At 36.5% G+C, this 20,465-nt stretch overlaps 3 long non-coding RNA genes across 3 annotated transcripts in view; all 3 read right to left on the reverse strand.

Annotated features, from left to right (window-relative positions):
* Positions 1–2,246: 2,246 nt before the first annotated feature.
* On the reverse strand, positions 2,247–3,146 carry LOC122029462. The gene is made up of 2 exons (XR_006125067.1): positions 3,086–3,146; positions 2,247–2,623 (listed from the first exon to the last, which is right to left on the reverse strand). It is a non-coding gene; the product is annotated as an uncharacterized LOC122029462 (long non-coding RNA).
* A 397-nt stretch (positions 3,147–3,543) lies between these two features.
* LOC122029455 lies at positions 3,544–5,123 on the reverse strand. Its single transcript, XR_006125065.1, has 3 exons — positions 4,559–5,123; positions 4,373–4,483; positions 3,544–3,714 (listed from the first exon to the last, which is right to left on the reverse strand). It is a non-coding gene; the product is annotated as an uncharacterized LOC122029455 (long non-coding RNA).
* An 8,559-nt stretch (positions 5,124–13,682) lies between these two features.
* LOC122029468 overlaps positions 13,683–20,465 on the reverse strand; it is a 62,095-nt gene continuing 55,312 nt past the window's right edge. Inside the window, exon 4 of the long non-coding RNA XR_006125073.1 lies at positions 13,683–13,749. This is a non-coding gene — a long non-coding RNA (uncharacterized LOC122029468). The remainder of the gene's footprint in view (positions 13,750–20,465) is intronic.

A 20,465-nucleotide genomic window follows, 5' to 3' on the forward strand; every position in this document is an offset into this window, starting at 1 on the left:
GCATGGCGTGGAACTATTTATGAACCAGATGTGCAGCGGAAAAAGAAGCAAGATAGATGTGGCGACAAGACCCGATTGCGGTGCCTAAAAATGACAGCAGCTAGGGTTGGCAGCACACGGAGGGCAGTGATGGAAAAGGCCATAATAGTTGGAAAATTGATTTCCATATTTATTGTTTTTATTTACTATAATGTGTGTGTGCATATGATGTATGCTTGCATGGTTAAAATTCCTCACCTTAAATAACTAAGTGGGAGAGAGATTAAGTATATTAATTCCACGGTCTCCATTACTGGTTTGTAAGTGATGCAACAAACTTACGTGTTGGCTCTGAGTGCCTCCCTCCACAACGGATGAGTTTGTTTGCAGATTACTAGATCAAATTTCTTTTATGGATGGTTATAGGAAATTATTTAGGATGTGTGTGATCTTCTCCAACTGAAGGGACACAATTATATTTAATGGACTTAGTATCAAGTAATGGTATACACTTAGACACATTTAATATTATCCTCCCCAACGGAGTCACTGCTATTATTTGTGTGACCAAAGGAATACCAACTATTAATTTTATTTGTCATAAAGTTAGGATGACAAGATAATAAAATTAATGGGTAGAACCCTCCTCTTACAAATGTTGAATTTGTATATGTCCATACTAACGTGACATGCAAAATTCATGATGTTTTGAGGTGTTTGTAAATTTAAATAGTATTGTATGAGGAATCAATATTATTCTAAATTTAAAGTCTTGACAAAAGTTTATTTTGTGATTCTTAGGATAACTTTCAACCCACTGACCATTATACTGAGAGAGAACAAACTTACTGGTCTAAATTACATAGATTGGAAAAGAAACTTGGACATTGTCCTAATTACTGAAGGCTATAAGTTTGTACTGTTAGAGGTCTACCCTAATGTACCTAATAGTGATTCTAGTGAAGAGGAGATTGAGGCTCAAAAGAAATGGGTAAAAGCATATGAGAAGGCGCGGTGTTACATTTTGTCTTCAATATCAAATGTGCTGCAACATCAGCATCAAGATTTACCAACTGCTTATGACATAATGAACAATCTCAAAGAACTCTTCGGACACTAGAATCGGGCTGCTAGGCAAGAGGCAATGAGAAAGTTAATGACAGCCACCATGTCAGAGGGGACACCCGTAAGGGATCATATCCTCAAGATGATAGCTTATCTGAACGAAATACAGATCCTTGAGTTGAAATCGATGGGGAAACCCAGGTCGATATTATTCTCCAAACGCTACCCAGAAGTTTTGAGCAGTTCTGTCTAAACTATAACATGAACAAAAGGGAGTATACGTTGGCGGAACTTCTAACAGAACTATAGGCAGTAGAAGGTATATTTTGTCATAGTTCTCAGATTCACTTTGCTGAAAATGTTTCTACTTCTAAATTGAAAGGCAAGAAGAAGAAGAAACATGCTGGCTCAGCAAAGAAGAGATGTCTAGGTACTAGACCTAAAGCTGGAGTGAAGAAGTCAAAGGGCAAGTGCTTCATCTGCAAGTAGACTGGACATTGGAAGGAAAATTGTCCTCGTAGGAATCAAAACAATAAAGGTATATCTTATTCTCTAGTAGTTGAAACATGTTTAGCGGTGTTATCTACCAGCACCTGGTGTGTAGATACAGGAGCCACTGATCATGTCTGTAATACATTGCATGATTTCAGGAAACCCGTCGACTATATGAAGGAGAGATAATTGTCTACATGGACAATGCTACAAAGGTGACAACTATTGCAGTGGGAGATGTCTACTTATCATTTGATAGGAATAGAAGTTTGGTTTTACAAAATTGTCTTTATGTACCAACTTTTAGAAAGAATTTAATCTCAGTTTCTAAATTATTTGTGGATGGATATTCTGTTTCTTTTGATGACAAAGTAGTTATCAAGAATAATAGGGTTATTATCTGTTCTGGTACATTAGTAAACAATTTGTATACTCTAAATCCAATAACTCCCATAAAGCAACAAATGAAAATTAATAACACATCTTCTAATTCTAATAAGAGAAAGGAACCTTCGGAAATAAACCAAACATATCATTGACATCTAAGGCTTGATCATATTAACTTGAGTAGGATTCAAAGGCTCATAGCTGATGGACTCTTGGGTTCATTAGTGTCACGCCCCAGAGGAGTTCCTGTCAGACAAAAATCCGGCAACATCTCCCTTGTACGGGTGACAATATGAAGCAATAAATACATACACACAAACATATAACATAATACAACAGCCCACACGACTGGATATAAGTACAACCACGCAGTTAATATACTCAGCCTACTCGGCTGGACAAAATGAAAATAACCACGTAGTTAATAACAGCCCACATGGTTGGAAACATGCACAACGGAAAACATAAAATAGTACGAACAATCCACAACTAAGGTTTACTAGCTAATTAGGCTTGCACCACCACAAGATCTCGAAAGCAAAACACTACGAATCAAACACCAAACACAGACCAATTCATATAATACTAAAACCACTATATACTAAAAATACAAATAAAGCGGAAATAAAACTGATATAACGCAGGACCCAGGACTAGCAGCTGGCATCTCTCCAAGCATCCATGAATCATCTACTGCTACCTGGTGAAAGAAAACCATTTTACAGGATGGTGAGTATTGGAACTCAGCGAGTAAGGAAAGATAGTGCATGAACATAAAATAAACAAATAGAGAATGTAAAAAGGTATACAGTCTCATAAGGGAAGTAGCAGATACAGAATAAAACCATAATCAATGCTCATACCTGAAACCATATCCTAGGCTAGGTAATAGAAGATCAGGAGTAGAACTACTCTGGTACAGTACTGCTCATAAGTACAGAGGAAATATGTAAGGTATATACAAACTTCTAATAGGTAAGTCAGTCTAAACACCCACAACAGACATATATATATCTCAACATATATAAGCATATCAGCATAAGTCAGCAACAGTAGCATAAGCTAGCAACAACAACATGAGTAAGCAACAACAGCATATGCAAACAACAATAGCCAAAGCAAGTATAATAACAGCATATGCACGGATGGTCACCCCGCCCACCTCTCTGCACCATGACCCCTGTATGGTCGAGAGGTCGGATCAATGACAACTGTACCACCCAAAGGCCGCCACTACTCTCGAGTGACCGGATGGACAGATGCTGAGTAGCTAACTAGCTACATAGCGAAGGGAGTCCCTGCTGCTCGCAACTCCAGCTACCACCAACTGCAAGTGTGGAGGAGCTCGGGCCGTTTCGGGTCATGAGCGATGGCAAAACTCTGTACAGGAATCCCTACGCTTGGAACGAAGGTTAGGATCATCTGTCATCGCCGTCGTCATCTATATATATATATAAACAAGAATCAGGTATGCTACATGAAGCCAACATGCTCAACACAGAACAAAACTAAACAACAATCAAAACATGCAAACATGGTATCCAGTATCTGCTAAATATCATAGATGACAACAAGAGACTGTATGAATATACAAATGAATAACTCAAAGGTTTGAGTGGAAGTATTAAGCGTAAGAAAATAAGAGTGGAGTCAAGGTAAAATGGTCCTTATCCAAAAATAGCTCATGCACCAAGTTCAAAGAACTAAAGAGACAAAGTAAGAAATACCCGCCTTTATCTGTCAATCGTGATAAATAATCTCACATCGATACGCTCATCTCAAATCAACATCCTGCAAATAATATGATATATGGTTTAGCTAATCACATATACAACAACTAGCTAAACCCCAAAATCCAATCCAACTTAATTAGGGAAAAAAAACCCTAATTCCACTAGGAATCTCAATTCACCCAAATCCATTGGTTAAATTAGATTTAACCCAACCTTGTCAACTCTTTAATTGATTCATATAGCAAACCATTTACTAACAAGTCAATTCACATAAATCCAACATACTTAATTCATCCAATTGATAAATTTAAGTTTAATCATATCATCCAACAAAAACCAATAATCCTCAATCAAAACCGGTTGTTGCATCTTCCAATTCACGTTCATGTTAAGTAACCCATAAATAACCAAACCTAGCACCATAATCAAATGACAAATCGTTTAATCCATGAAGACAAACAACTTCATAATCATCATGAATCACTTAATTCATTACCAATTGACCAACACATTTCATAAACAATCACAACTACATTGATTAAGCATTCCATAATCAAATTTAGTTAAGCTAACTTATATCAATTCCAACAATCCTCTAGATCAATTATCCCTAACCAATTCAGATTTACACCAAATCAAGAATCAATCTACCATCATCTTACCCTAACCTAATTAAATTAGGGTTTACCACCATGGCTTATTTCAAAAAAACTCACCCAAATCCAAGGTGTCTGTTGGTGGAACACGGCCGGAGGGGTTTACTACCAAAATCGGATCGATAGAGTTGTGGATCGTTGGCAAACAGGACTGATTGAAGCTATGATGGCCTGCCATGCATCAAATCCCTATCTTCTGATACAAAACTGAAAATTAAATTGCTACAAATCAAACACGAATCATACCTCAATCTAATTCTATGTATGATGTTTGTTCCACCCTAAGGATCGATAACCAATCTGTGCCGGCAAGGAAGAGGCACCAGAATCCAGTGAGCGGAGCCGCGATGTGCAGAGGTATAGTGACAGCAGATTGGGTCTAGGGTTCAGATGGCAGATCCAACCTTACAAGAGCGACGGTGGTGTCTCGATATCAAGGCACGGGAGGAAAAAGCAACCGTTGGAAGAGTCCACTCCCCAACCTAGGTCTCAACCGGCGCCGGGATGAGCAACGCCGACACAATCGGTTGCTGAGGTGGCTGTGTTTGCCGGAACTCGCACGGAGAAGAAGGAAGAAGGCTCCGTCAATGCCGGGACGAGTAACGCCGATGCGATCTCATGTTGAGGACAGGGGCGCGGTTTGGTGAGGGGAATCGCGAGGCTCGGCGTTGAGATGAGGTGGAGAAAGCTTTTGGCGCCGCGAGAGGGAGGGGAGATCGAGAGAAGTCGGCGACAGAGGAAGGCTTAGGGCACGGGTAAAGGGTTCGGCGTCGAGAACTTAGGGAAGAAGGTAGTTATATTTAGAACTTAGGTTTCGGTAAATCCAAACCTAAGTTTATTCCTCAATCGACTCTCATCTTTGGGTATTCCAAACAGACTTCCCTCGAGCCTATAAATGCATCCCCTCTAAATACGTCATACGAACTCCGATTAAATCTCAGAAAATTTCTATAGATTCCTAAAAATTCCGTTAAGGTTTTTCATCCATTAAATCTTCTTATTTAATTATTATCTGGTTCGGTATTTTACAATTAGTGTTAGAAAACTTTCCAACTTGCAAATCTTGTTTGGAAGGTAAAATGACCAAGAGACCTTTTAAGGCCAAGGGGTATAAAGCCAAAGATGTGTTAGAACTGGTTCATTCTGATTTGTGTGGTCCTATGTCTATCCAGGCAAGATGTGGTTACGAATATTTTGTCTCTTTTATAGATGATTATTTGAGATACGAATAAATTTACTTGATGCGTCGTAAGTCTGAATGATTTGATAAGTTCAAAGAATACAAGGCTGATGTGGAGAAATATCATGGTAAAAGTATCAAGACACTATAGTCTGATCGTGGTGGCGAATACCTCTTTGGAGAGTTTAGGAATTACTTATCAGAGGTTGGGATTCAATCCCAATTGTCTGCACCTGGTACATCCTAACAGAACGGTGTGGTAGAACGAAGGAATAGAATTCTTATGAAAATGGTTAGATCAATGATGAGTTATTCTGAATTACCAAATTCATTTTGGGGATATGCTCTGGAAACAGCAGTGTACATTCTGAATATGGTACCTTCTAAATCAGTACCCTTTACTCTCATAGAATTGTGGAATGGGCGTAAGACTAGTCTGAGCCATATTCAGATATGGGGTAGTCCAGCACATGTGCTGAAGGGAGATATTGACAAGTTGGAATCACGTACAGAAGTTTGTCTGTTTGTAGGATATCCTAAGGGAACGAAAGGTGGTTTATTTTATAATCCTAAAAATCAGAAGATCATTGTTATCACCAATGCTCGATTTTTAGAGGAAGATTATATAATGGACCACAAGCACATGAGTAAAATTGTTCTAGAAGAAATAAGAGTGGACACGCCTAACTTAGTACCAACAGTACAAGATGAAATATCACAAAAAACTGCAATACGTATCACAAATAATACACAATCACAGACAGTGTCTCGTCGTAGTGGGAGGGTTGTGAAGTAACCTGAAAGATTCATGTTTTTGGGAGAGTCTTCGGACTTGATCCCTGGTAAACATGAATCTGATCCCCGGATATATGACAAAGCACTCCAAGATAAAGATGCAATATCTTGGCAAAAGGTAATGAACTCTGAAATAGAATATATGTATTCTAATAAAGTCTGGAAGCTTGTGGAACCACTAAATGGTGTAAAAGCCATTGGATGCAAGTGGATCTACAAAAGGAAAAGAGGGACAGATGGGAAGGTGGAAACCTTCAAATAAAGGCTTGTTGCGAAAGGGTACACTCAGAAAGAGGGAATCGATTATAAGGAAACTTTTTCGCCAGTAGCCATGCTTAAGTCTATCCAGATACTCTTATCTATTGTCGCTCATATGGATTATAAGGTTTGGCAAATGGATGTCAAGACAGCTTTTCTTAACGGAAGTCTTGAAGAGAACATCCATATGAAGCAACCAGAGGGGTTCATTGAAAAAGGCAAAGAGCATCTAGTGTACAAGCTAAATCGGTCCATTTATGGACTAAAGCAAGATTCAAGGTCTTGGAACATCCGGTTTAATGAAATAATCCAGTCATATGGATTTATTCAGTGTCCGGATGAGTCTTGTGTATACAAAAAGTGTGATGGAAACGTGGTGATATTTCTTGTACTATATGTAGATGACATTTTATTAGTTGGAAACAATATCAAGGTGTTGTTGGAAGTAAGGGTATGGTTGTCCAAACAATTCGATATAAAGGACTTAGGAGAATGCACACATATTCTTGGGATCAAAATAATAAGGGATCGCAAGAAAAGGATGATATGCTTGTCCCAAGGTTCATATATTGATACAATCCTTACTCGTTTTAGCATGCAAGACTCCAAGAAAGGTTTTCTACCTTTTAGACATGGAGTAGCTTTATCTAAAAAGATGTCTCCGATGACATCAAAAGAGATAGAGGACATGAAGGCAGTTCCTTATGCTTCGGCTGTAGGAAGCCTAATGTATGCTATGTTGTGCACGAGACCGGATATCTATTTTGTCATGGGCATGGTTAGCAGATATCAAAGTAACCCTGGACAAGGACATTGAACTGCTGTAAAGCATATATTAAAGTACCTGAGAAAGACTAGAGATTATATGCTAGTTTACCAAGCAGATGATTTGCTCCCTGTGGGATACCCGAATTCTGACTTCCAATCAGATAGGGACAATAGTAAGTCTACATCAGGCTATGTGTTTACTTTAGGAGGTGGAGCCATTGCATGGAGGAGTGTTAAACAGAAATGTGTTTCTGACTCAACCATGGAAGCTGAGTATGTGGCGGCCTCTGAGGCAGCCAAAGAAGCTGTGTGGCTCAGGAACTTCCTAGTGGACTTAGATGTGATTCCTGGTTTGTCCAAAATCATCACAAGTGATAATAGCGGTGCAGTAGCAAACTCGAAGGAACCAAGAGCCCATAAGGCAAGTAAATACATAGAGCGTAAGTACCACCTAATACGAGATATCGTCAAGCGAGGAGAAGTTGTTGTCACCAATATTGCATCAGCGGATAACCTGGTAGATCCTTTCACTAAGGCCCTTCCGGCGAAAGCTTTCAATCGACATGTTGAAGGAATGGAAATCATATGTATGGCAGCTTTTATGACATTATAGTCTTTTAGTATAAGTGGGAGATTGTTAGAGTGTATACTAAAAGCCTAGCATTTTGTAAACATTTTATTTTGAAATAAAGAATCATATTGGTCAAATGTCTACATTTATATGCTAAGTGTAGTTGTTCAATTAATTTATATTATAGATAACATGGTGTATGGTGTCACACACAGGAGATCATGTTATCAATTCCTTATAAATTACAAACAGTAGCTCACGACTAAGATGGAAAGGAACAAACCATTGGAATAGTCGTACTATAATTTGATATTAGTTTATCTTAACTATAAAATTACACTAGTACACTCTGAGTGTATTGAGCATGACCATTTAAGTTAAGTTCTTTTTATACTGACTGAATAAAAGAACAAGACCTTTATTATTATGGAAGTGTATGCTCTTAATCCTGATATAATAATAAACACATATATCTAGTATTTATTTCTTTGACTTATCAATGGGTGAGATTTAGTTCGATAAATCAAAAGGCTCAATAAGTTAGGAAATGATATTATTTATAATGCGTGTTGTTGATTATAGAAGGAAACTGTGTCCTAGTTATCTAGGTTGATGATGTCCCCAAGAGAAGCTCATAAGGATTGTCATGTAAACCCTGCAGGTGGACTTAGTCTGACATGATAATGAAGTTGAGTGGTACTACTCTTGGAGCTAGATATTAATTAAGTGAGTTGTCAGTAACTCATTTAATTAGTGGACATTTTATATCTTAAACACAGGGAGACTAATACACTCATAATAAGAAGGAGCCCAAAATATAATTTAGGATTGGTGCAGTAGTTCAATAATAATTCTTTAGTGGTATGAATTATTATTGATGAAATTAAATTGGGTGTTCGAGGCGAACACGGGAAGCTTAATTTCATCGGGAGACCAAAATCAATTCTTCCTCTCCGTCCCTATCGTAGCCTCTTATTTATAAAGTATTATACCCACCCATACCCACCTTCTTACCCATCCTTATGTGGCCGACCAAGCCAAACTTGGAGCCCAAGCAAGGGTCGACCAAGACATGGCTTGGATGGGATGAAGTGTGGCCAACCCTAGCTTGAGTCCAACCTTAGGTGGCCACAATAAAATTAAAAGGATTTTATTTTTTAAAATTTTTCTTATGTGGATTCCATGATTTTAAAAGAGAATTTAAAATTTAAATCTTTTCTTTTATAGCTTTCTACAAAAGATTAAGTGAAAGGTTTGAAATCTTTCCTTATTTGTAGTTGAAAGGAAGATTTTAATTTTTGATAAAACTTTCCTTTATAACCATCCTCATGATTTAAAAGAAAGTTTTAAAATTAAATCTTTCCTTTTATAGTTTCTACAAAAGATTAAGAAAAGATTTGATATCTTTCCTTATTTGTAGATTGAGAGAAATATTTTAATTTTAAAGATAACTTTCCTTTTTGGAAATCATCCACATGTTTTAATAGAGGGATTTTAATTTATAAAAGTTTCCTTTTATAACCAACCATGAAGGAAATTTTTTAAAAGAAAAATTTTTATTTAAAAATTTCCGGAAATAAATTAGAAAGTTTTAATTTTTGTTTAAAACTTTCCTTGGATGGAGGATCATGAGGTGGCCGCCATATAGAAACAAGAAAGGAAATATTAATTAAATTTTCCTTTCATTGGCTAAGAGAATAAGAAAGTTTTTATAAAACTTTCCTTATTTGCCAAGAATAAGGAATATAAAAGAGAGGGTAGAGGTGTCTTACCTCATAACTTATGTTCTAGTATTCCTCTCTTCTATTTCTTGGTTGGTGGTCGGCCCCTTGTCTTCCTCTCCCTCTCCTAGTCTTCTTCCTTAGCCGGTGGCATCTTCATCTCAAGGAGCTTGGTTGGTGGCCGGATCTTGCTTAAGGAAGAAGGAGAGATAGGAGGTCTTGTTTCTTAGCATCCCTTGGAGCTTGGTGGTGGTCGAACCTCATCTTCTCTTGGAGTTCTTGTGGTGGCCGAAACTTGCTTGGAGAAGAAGGTAACTTGGGTGGTTCTCGTCTCGGTAGATCGTCGCTCACACGACGTCCGAGATAAGAAGAGGAATACGGTAGAAGATCAAGAGGTTGTTGCTTACAAAGAAAGGTATAACTAGTAATTTTATTCCGCATCATACTAGTTTTCTTTGTATAGATTTTGAAATACCAAACACAAGAGGCATATGATTCTATGTTTCGAATTTGTGATTCGAGTTTGTGTTTTTTGTTTTTCGAATTTGTGATTCGATTGTTCTATTTGGTTAAACCTAGGGTTATATAAGGAAATTAAATATTAAATTTCTTTAAAAGGCTTTGTCTAGGCGGTGGTGGATGATCCCATACCCAGGAAGGCCTAGTACCTCGCCATGCAGTCCTGGAAGCTAATTTTAGAAATTAATATTTAATTAAATTTATAACATGGGTGGATTTGGATCAATAATGTTAAGCATCGTTTGCAATCCAAGTCTAAACCACTAAGAACAGATAAGTTAAATTTGGAATTGATAATATTAAGTTCCATTTGTGATTTCTAATTTAATTTCTAAAAAACACAATACGTTGTTAGTATAGGTTCAGGACTTGTACAAAATTTTTGTACAGGGGAACCGGTATGATATTCCGCATAGCAACCAACAGTTTCGGCCATCGTCTTTTGTGCTTTATTTAGCAGTTAATCCTTTTGAAGTGGTTGGACTATGATACCAATTGTAAGTCCCTTGCAGCTGACAAGAGTGGGGTGAATTGCCCTGCACAATATAAAAATAGCAAACACCTTTCTCAAACAATCGGGATTTATCAATTACACACTTTAAACAAAATATAATGGAATAAAACAAATACAAGACAAATGAATTTTTACTTGGTTGGCAATCAGAGAATTGTTACCCCAAGGAAGATAAGCTCACTATTAAGATTTCATTTTCGAACAAAACGTCGGAGGCAGAGAAGCCTCGACATGAAATTAACACTCAGAAATGAAAGACAGAAAAGATTTCGAAGTATAGAGTGTGTTGTTCGAAAAGGAGAAGACCAAGGCTCTATTTATAGCCCACTGGTTGAAAATGACCATTTGCTTATGTGCAACGGTCCGGGCACCCAAACCCTCTTTGGGCTCCCCCAAATGTGGCAAATCTTATCTTCTTGTAAACGAGCTATGCAACGGGTGCAGGATAAAATTTTATCCAGCTCTGGGTGCCCAGACCCTTGCTATTTAATCCAAAATGCCGAAGAGGTAGAGGCACCCTGAATGTCACCAAACTAGTCCGAGCGCCCGGAGTAGCTCTAGGTGCACAGACTTCGGACGCCCGGAATAGCTCCAGGTGCTCGGACTAGAGGCAACTCAAGGTTGACTTTCTGTCCGGGCTTCCACTTTGGCTCCGTCACTTGGGTGATCTCGGCCATTCAGAATGGGGCTCACCCGAATCTATTTTCCGACATTCTCGAGCAATATTTCGCTCCAGCTTCTCCACCCTCGAAAACACTGCGCGCTTCTCATCTGCCGGCGTACTCTTCCGCAGCAACTCATCCCATTGACGCACTGAGCCCATCGACTCTCTTCTATACCGTCCTTCTCACTAACTGCATCTTTCGCTAGACTTTCTATACTCCTAAGTTCCTGCACATTTAGACATAAGACATCAAAAGACAACAGGATCTAACTTTCGACTTGGTTGATCACATCAAAACTACCACGGGGTAATTACACTATATGTTTTGTTACTACACTCAATCTCACCACCTGATGACCTTAATGGAGTCGGTAAATGAGTCAAAGTGTAGCCCTAGCATATAGAGTCTCAATGTTGTCTTGGGTCATAAGGACTACTAGTATATAATCACAACCAAAGACTTATTCACTCGATGAATGATAACCACTTGGAAAGTTCATGTGAGGGATTTTCGATGAACTCATAATATGATCACTCATCTATATGTTTGAACATCTCTATGTCCTTACCAATGAAATGTGGTACACTATCACAAATGCTAGTCTCTATCTTGATCGACCTTTTATTCTTATTAATTTATTAAGTGACTCAATTTATTATGAATATATTTAGAATATAAGTGAATATTGATGTATTTCATGATGATCATCATATGTACCATCACATCTCACTATAGTATATTAAAGGACTTTATCTATGCATCTAGCATGAGTATAAAAATAAAGTAAATGTCAAAGTAAATTGAATTATATTAAAATAAAGGTTGTTTATTTACAGAGTTAATAAATTTCTAGCCAACAATTGTCTTTGCAGTGCACCTACTCTAATAGTATCAACTAGAAATAATGGCCCCGGGGCATTGGTGCAGCGGCAGAGCATCTTTTGATTAGTTTTCTAGACATCTAAGGATTGAGTCCCAACTTTGATAAATTAATGGATGAATTTTTTAATTAACGGTTGACCTAAGAATGGTGGGTTGATGGGTCATCTGTGGTAAACGCTTTTCGATTTTCCCTGATAGCCGGTGATAAATTTTCATAAGACTGAACCGATTACTCTAAGGATTAGTCGACATAAGCCAGATACCTAGTACTAACTAAAAATAATAATGACACATATTGTAGCGATTAATGGTGTACCTACTTTTGCGATAAGAAGTAATGTCACACACTACGTGAAAACGTGCTTCAGAAATAGTTTTTTGAAACAAATTTAAAATCGGTTTTAGATTTTTATAAATCAAAGATAAATTTATTACAGAATTACTAATTTATTTTTATTAAATAAAATATAATATATGGAAGAAGATGGAGAAAGAAATTATTAAAAGCTAAAACAAATTAGAACCCAATGTCATAAAAAAATAAGAAAAAAGAAGAAAAACTTATCAAGAAACATAGGTAAAGAGAATAAAATCTCAAGGAGATGATTCAAAATGTGTGATATATAAATCATTTGTATCTAGAAAGATCTAGTCCAATGAGCATTGTAATAGATGAAATAAAGATTAAAGTATATAATTGGATTTAAAAATTTATCAATTTTTTACAATTTGATTAATTGTGAAATTTATTTGGATGATGTGAATATTTATTAATATTAATTTTATGATATTTTTGGATTAAAAATTAATTTTTTTTAAATATTTTTAATTTATTTAAAATGTGCGATGCAAGTGTAATGTAATATATAAATAAGAATGTATAAACATAATATAATAAAAAGTTAGCAATAAGTTTAAAAATAAATTATATATGAATTTATAAATATAATTATTAATGGATTTATAAATCATTTAAAATTATATTTGATATGTTATTTGAGACAAAATAATATCGGATTTAAAATAAAATTTAAAGATAAAATTTGTATTTAAAATTAATTTTATTTGATCAATTTAAAAATAGATTTATAAATAATTTTTTAATTCATTTCTAAATTTGAGACGGAATATATTCATCTCCTGAATTACAATGGAGTTTTCAATAATGAATTTTATAAACGGAGTATTTCATCTTAAATTTTCTTTAGAGATAAAAAAAAAATGACTTCTAGAGATAAATTTTTTCTATCTTTGAATCTCTATTTTCTTATAATAACATAACCCCATGGGTGTAGTACAGTAAATTTTTCTATCTTTGAATCTCTATTTTCTTATAATAACATAACCCCATGGGTGTAGTACAATAATAAAAAATTTAAGAAACTAAATAAAAATTCCAATGACTAATATTCTAAAAATCAGTTTATAAATATTTATAAATTATATTTCAATTTTATATAAACCAAAAAAGTGAGATGTTGCTTTCGCCTTCTGTCTGACTCTGACTGCTGACTCCGCAGAAGCACATCAGATAATAGACCGTTTTCCTTCCCGTCCGCCCAAACTGAAAAACCCAACAATTTTATCCTTTTTTAAAAATAAATAAAAAATCTGTTGGTTAATTTATTTGAAATTTTTAATCTTTACTAATGTAACCAGATGATCAACCTTAATTTATTACATCACAGAATGACTGAAATGAGGAGACACGTCCTTGCACTAAATATTTATTCTAGCAAGAATTTGCAGCAATAAATAAATTAACGACACGCAAGCTAAAGCTGACCGCACTGCGCCGCCTCCAACGACAGCGTCCCGCCGGCGAGATCATACAGCACGTGAATGTTCTGATAGATATCATTCACATCTAAGGAACTATATAATTTTCGTTACAAATATAAAATATCATATTTTTTACATAAAAAAACACTTATTATAATTAATTCAATTTAATTTAAAAAGTATACATAAAATAATTTTATATCAATTGAATTAAAATTGATTTTAATCAAGTTCAAATAATGTTGATAAGTTGATAAAAAAATTAATATAAAAGTATTACATATATATTTTTTAAAACAAATTTAATTGAATTTATTTTTATATACTTAGTAAATAATACAAGCAAAAACCGTGCTAAAATAAGAATATCTTCTATCTCTAGAATACAGTGGACACTCTTTTAATTTTTTCTTTTAAAAGAAATATTTTTAAGATTATGATGATTAGAGGCCCATTTTAATTTTTTTTTCTTATAATTTTAAAAAGAAAATTTTACATATTATTTTTATAAAAATATTATTTCCTAATTATGATCCTAATCATGAATAAGTCAAACGACAAAGTATGTCTAGTGAATTAATTAGATAGTGCCAGGTCATCAAATTGTATGATAAAATTTAATATAAGATTTGGTAATTAAATACTAAGTATTATTGAAGAAATAATTTTATTAGATTTTTAAAAGAGTTTTTAGAAATTTTTAGGATTTTAACGGAATTCGTATAACACGTTTAAAGGGATGAATCTATTAAACTTAAAGAAAGTCGGTTTGAAAATATCTATTTAGTTGGGAGTTAATTGATTTGATCGAACATAATGTTGGGATTAATTAACCTAAGTACTAATATAAAGACGTAGGTTTTATTTAATCTCTTCATCTACTATTTACTCGAACGCATCGCTGCCTCTTTCTCATCCCCGATCTCGCGCCGCCCTCTCCCGATTGCTCATCGTCGTTGACCATCAAGCTCCGACGTCGATGAGCCCTGATCACTGCAGCCAACCACCAACCCTGAGACGATGACGCCCTACGTTGCAATTGTCGTCAATCTCTGCTACCGCCTTCTCCACCCTTCGACTGGCTAAGCCATGCCCTAGCTTCAATCCATCACAGCCTTCCTTTACGCGAGCTTGGATTAGCGACACTATAGTCACCGGCCGAGTAAGAGTCTCGATCACCCCTTCTTTCCCTCTACCACAGACATCTCTGATCAGGCGGCTATATCGCCAGCCATCTACATCGTAGCCTACACGAGCATGGGAAGTGGACAATGGTAGTAGTGGTTATGGTGGTCTTCAGGCCGTCCATCCTCTTGCCGATCGAGAAGACCAATCGTAGCAATCTCCCTGCACCACTACTTCGCTGGAGCTGTTCCGACCACAAGCAGGAGGTCACCAGACTCCTATACACTACAATTTTGCTCCTGCCACTGTAGCTCCACCAACAGCTAGTCCGGATAGGTGCTCCCACTAGCCACAGCGAGTTGCCGCCATAGAGGAAGGAAGTTGGATGTTTGATTTGGGTAACAAATCTCATTTGTTAAATCTAATCCAATAATGATTAGTTTTTCAATTAATGGTGGATTAGTGGATGAGTTGATCATTAAGGGGTTAATCGATTCATGAGGTATAGTTGATTTAAGACATGGATTGAACGATTGGTTGATTGTGAGAGTTGGTTATTACTACAGGACTTTGATTCGAAATGAGCATCTCAATGTGAAAGCAGTTGGAACGATCGACAGATAAAGACAGGTACTTCTTCCTTAACCTCTATAGTTCATTGAACTTCATACATAGATTATTAGATGGATTAAGTTGCTTTATCTTAACTTCATTCATATTTTATCTGTGTTTGATATTTATATGCTTGATCTTTGTGATGATCTCTTTATTGTCTATACAGTCTCATTATTTGATATTCCTATTCTGTAGGGTACACATGTATATGGTGTGTACGATAGAAATTTGTATTAAGATTATTTAAATATAGTAGCATACACAAATGTATGGTATGCACTATATGAGTTATCATGCTAATTATGCATATGCTAGTGTATACATGTGTATAGGTGTTGTTACATATTTTATATATTGTTGGTAGATACCTGTTGGATCTTTCATACAGATATAGGTGATAGATGGATCATGTATTCTTGATATACCTATATTATGTATGTGTTAGGACCCTTGTTAGACCCAGTGGTAGTTTTGATGTGATCCATGTGTTAGAATTTTCGAGCCGCAAAAATCACTTTTTGGGTTGCGCAAAACCTCGAAGTTCTTGTCACGGATCCGTGCGAAGATAAAAATTTACATATACATAGTTTTCTCCTAGATCTACACTAGATCTACATGATAGAAGTTATACCTTTGTAGCGATGCCCTTCGCTTATCCCACTCGTCCAAACGATAGCCGGATCTCATAGAGTGTCAAGCGTACACTCCTCTACACGTATCCACACAGACAAGAGATGAAGAAAAACCACTTAGAGTGTGCTAGCACTCTTGGATTGTCATGACAATGGAGGAGAGGGAGAGAGGAGTAGAGGGGAAGAAGAAGAGAGAATTAAAGTTAGCACACACTTGCACTTATTCCCCTTTTAAGTGGTCGACCACTCATGGAACACCAAGAGTCATGGCTCTTGGTCTTCCTCATGAGGTGGCACACACTTGATGTAGCCTTGATGATGTGGAACATCATCATTGGCCGGCCCCATGCCAAGTCACAAATGATGTGGCATTTGGTCAAGTCAAACTTGACCCTTCATCTTCCTTCTCAAGTCAAGTCAAACTTAACCTCTTGTCTCCCATGGTTGATCAAATCTAACATTTGATTCAAGTTAATTAAATTTAATGAATCTCTATTCATTGAATTAAATTGACTCAATGAATCCAAGTCTAAATTAGACTCATTTGACACATGAATCGAATTGAGTCCAACTTAATTAGTTTAATTTGGATTACTCTTAATCCAATTTGGTTCATCATATGAACCTAATCCTCTTGGTCCATCATATGAACCTAATCCCCATCTAATTGCCCTTTGTGTGTGACCCTATAGGTTCTTGTAACGTTGGCAATGCTCCTAAACTCATTTAGAAACATAAGTAATGAGCGATATCTAGCAACACATCATTACTACCCAAGTTACAAGAATGTTGAGATCCAACATCACCTTTGTGACTACTAATTGTGACTCTCACAATATGTGACAATGTCCTTCTATCCTTAACATCTAGATTGATCAATTGAGTCATAGACCGTGTCATCCTCTAATCAATCTATATCTTGAACTACAAGTACACTCACTCTAAACAAATGAGCTTAATATCTCATATTGACTCATTTGGACATGTCCATGCACTTAGTGTTCTCACTCTATCAAGAATCATGATGTCAATCCCGTCATATAGGAGGGATAGATCCCATCTACATCACTCACATCCCTCCGCATAATTTGTTACATACCCAGTAATCGCCTTTATAGTCCACTCAGTTACGGGTGACGTTTGACAAAGCCAAAGTATACAACTCCTTATGTAGGGAACCATGGTGACTTCATGTCCAAGGACTGATAGTCATACTAATAGTCACATGAGAAAGTATATGACACTCATATAACGATCCATGATACTTTCTCATGGCGAGTCATTCAGTATACATTCTCCAATGCATATCCATGTGTCAACTTGATATCTCTATATCCATGACTTGTGAGATCAAGTCATCAAGTTGACCTACATGCTAGTCTCATCGCATTAACATTGTCCCTGAATGTTAATACTTGACTAGGAATGATTAAGAGTAGTGTTCTCTATATCATCTCACTATCAATTCAACTAATCGATTGATATAGATAAGAATCTTCTACTCAAGGATGCTATTATACTTAGTTATTTGACACTAATACAAGTAAGTATAATAACCATAAAGAAATGTCTTTATAAGTATATTGAAATATGATACATCGAGTCCATACAACAATCATCATATGATTGGCTCTAGGGCTCTAACTAACACAATGATGTGCGTAGATTATATACTTTTATACATACTTTGACGCACATCTACTTGTACTTTATTCATATAATGTATGCTTATCGTACCATATTTCATTATAATGTCATACTTCCATTATATTCTGTTCAGAGATCTGTTCTTTGCTTGTTTTGATTGATAGGACGTGATTTGGAGTAAAAACGAAGCTTAAATGAAGTCTAGAGCTTCTAGAGTATTACAGGCATGTGAAAACTAAGTTCTTCCAAGTTCTGCCCGTGTGGAGACCACATGGTCATGTGGAGGCCGTGTGGGGGGCGTGTTGAGGTCGTGTGAATGTCACACGGCCGTGTGGAATTTTCAGCACTGCGGACCAAAAGTAAAATGGACATACCTTTATCTTCGATTAAAGTTTTGGATTGTTCTTTATATCGACTTGTAGATAACTTCATGATCTACAACTTTGATAAAGACTTCAACCAGAGAAAACCCCATCTTGATGGTGTAAAAGACGTTGCAATCAGATATACCCATGTAGAGCCATGCCAAGGGCCATGCAAGGGGTGTGTGAGCTCCACACGGCCGTGTGAGCCACATGGCCCATGGTCATGTGAGCCACATGGTCGTGTAATGTTTCCAGAGAGTAAGATGTTTCAGGCCGTGTGAATCCACACGGCCGTGTGGTTTTGGCATAGAAGAAAAAGAACATGGTCGTGTGAGCCACACAGCTGTGCAATGTTTCCAGAGAGTAAGATGTTTCAGGCCATGTGAATCCACATAGCCGTGTGGTTTTGGAAAATAAGAAAAAGAACATGGTCGTGTGAGCCACATGACAGTGTCACACCTTCAGAGAAGAAAGTGCACATAGTTGTGTGAAGGCCACACGGTCGTGTCACGGGTCGTGTGGTGCCCGTCCCTAGCCTATAAAAGGGGTTTTCTTCCCCTTTTCTCTTATCTTGGGTGATCTTTGGCTTGGGGCTCTTCCCCATTGCTTGGGGAAGGGTTCTCTCCCTTGGGGGAACCCTAGATCTTCCATCCTTTACTAATCCGTCCACCTCCAGAGCAAGGATTGCATCCAAGAAGACCAGTGCTACATGGATAAGCTTTCTCTTCTCTTCTCCTTATATTTTGAGTTGTAGATTGCTTTATGTCTTGTTTCTTGGTTGTATTCTCTTGCAATGGAGTAGATCTCTAGATCTAAGATGTAGGGAGTATTTGTGATGTGATAGATGATGTAAAACTATGTAGATTTGCCATGATTCTATTCAATGACTTGTTGATGCCTTGTTCATGTTTGATGATGTGTGTGTGAATGCTTATATATATCTTTTGCATGTTTTATCAAATAGTTGTGTAGAATTGTCAATCCCGTAGGGGGGATACACTAGATCGTATGACTAAGGGGCGTCGTGATAGGGTTGCCCCGCTAACGGACGTCTAGGGTATCACCTTGAAAGGAGAAGCAAATCTCTACAAGGAAGTAGGGGATCGGACATAATTTCTATTTCTATTTCTATGTTATTGTGTGTTAGTGTGTTTCTATGTTGTATGACCGAGGGGCGTAATGACAGGGTTGCCCCGCTAACGGACTTCATAGGAATCACTTCCATTTAGTAGCATAGGACATGGAGTACGAGATCATGTCGGCTTATCCACTGTAGGGGGAGAGTCGGTAATGAATCTAACTTCCTACAAGAGCATGAACATAGAGGATAGAAACTAAACAATCTATATAACATCGCCTAGCATTACAAGGAAATTGAAATCCTAGAATCTATCATCCTCCATTCACTACGCTCATTCTCTCTGTCTACTCTCTCTCTCTTTTCTCTTCTCTTTATCTTTAGAGTTTGTTAACAATTTTAAATTGTCTAGATAATTCACCATGTGAAGTTAACTAGTGCTTAATCAATAATCCCTGTGGATTCGATATCTTTTTATTACTGATGATGTAACCGTACACTTGCAGTGTGTAACAAGTTTTTGGCATCGTTGCCAGGGGCTGTTTTCGATTAACATTAGTTGATTAGCATATGAGTTACTCTAGATATTTTTCTTTTTCCTTTTGTCTTTTCTTTCTTGTTTTCATTATGCATTTTCTTTCTGCGATTTAAATTCTGCATTTTCATTTTTTTTTTGTTACTTCCACATGTCTATCTTGTTCTAACTATAATAATTTAGATGGACATGTTTAAACTGAACACTAGATTGAAAACTCTATTTCAATAGTTTGACCAAATGTCTGTTGTGAATTCTAATACTCTTTTCTGTGAATTTTGTTGTGCAACTGGTCATATATATGATAATTGTCCAACATTATTTGACCATCCATATAGAATGCATGTTGAAAGAAGGGGTGTTTTCTCTAACTTTAATCAAAGGTCAGAGCAAAATTTTTATAACGCTTGCAATGAAATAGGTCATTCAATTGAGAGTTGTTACAAGCTATGCAATTTGGGAACATCAATAGATGAACTCGATAGAAAAATAGATGAAATG

The sequence above is a fragment of the Zingiber officinale genome, chromosome 1A (genome assembly GCF_018446385.1).
Source record: "Zingiber officinale cultivar Zhangliang chromosome 1A, Zo_v1.1, whole genome shotgun sequence".
NCBI lineage: Eukaryota > Viridiplantae > Streptophyta > Magnoliopsida > Zingiberales > Zingiberaceae > Zingiber > Zingiber officinale.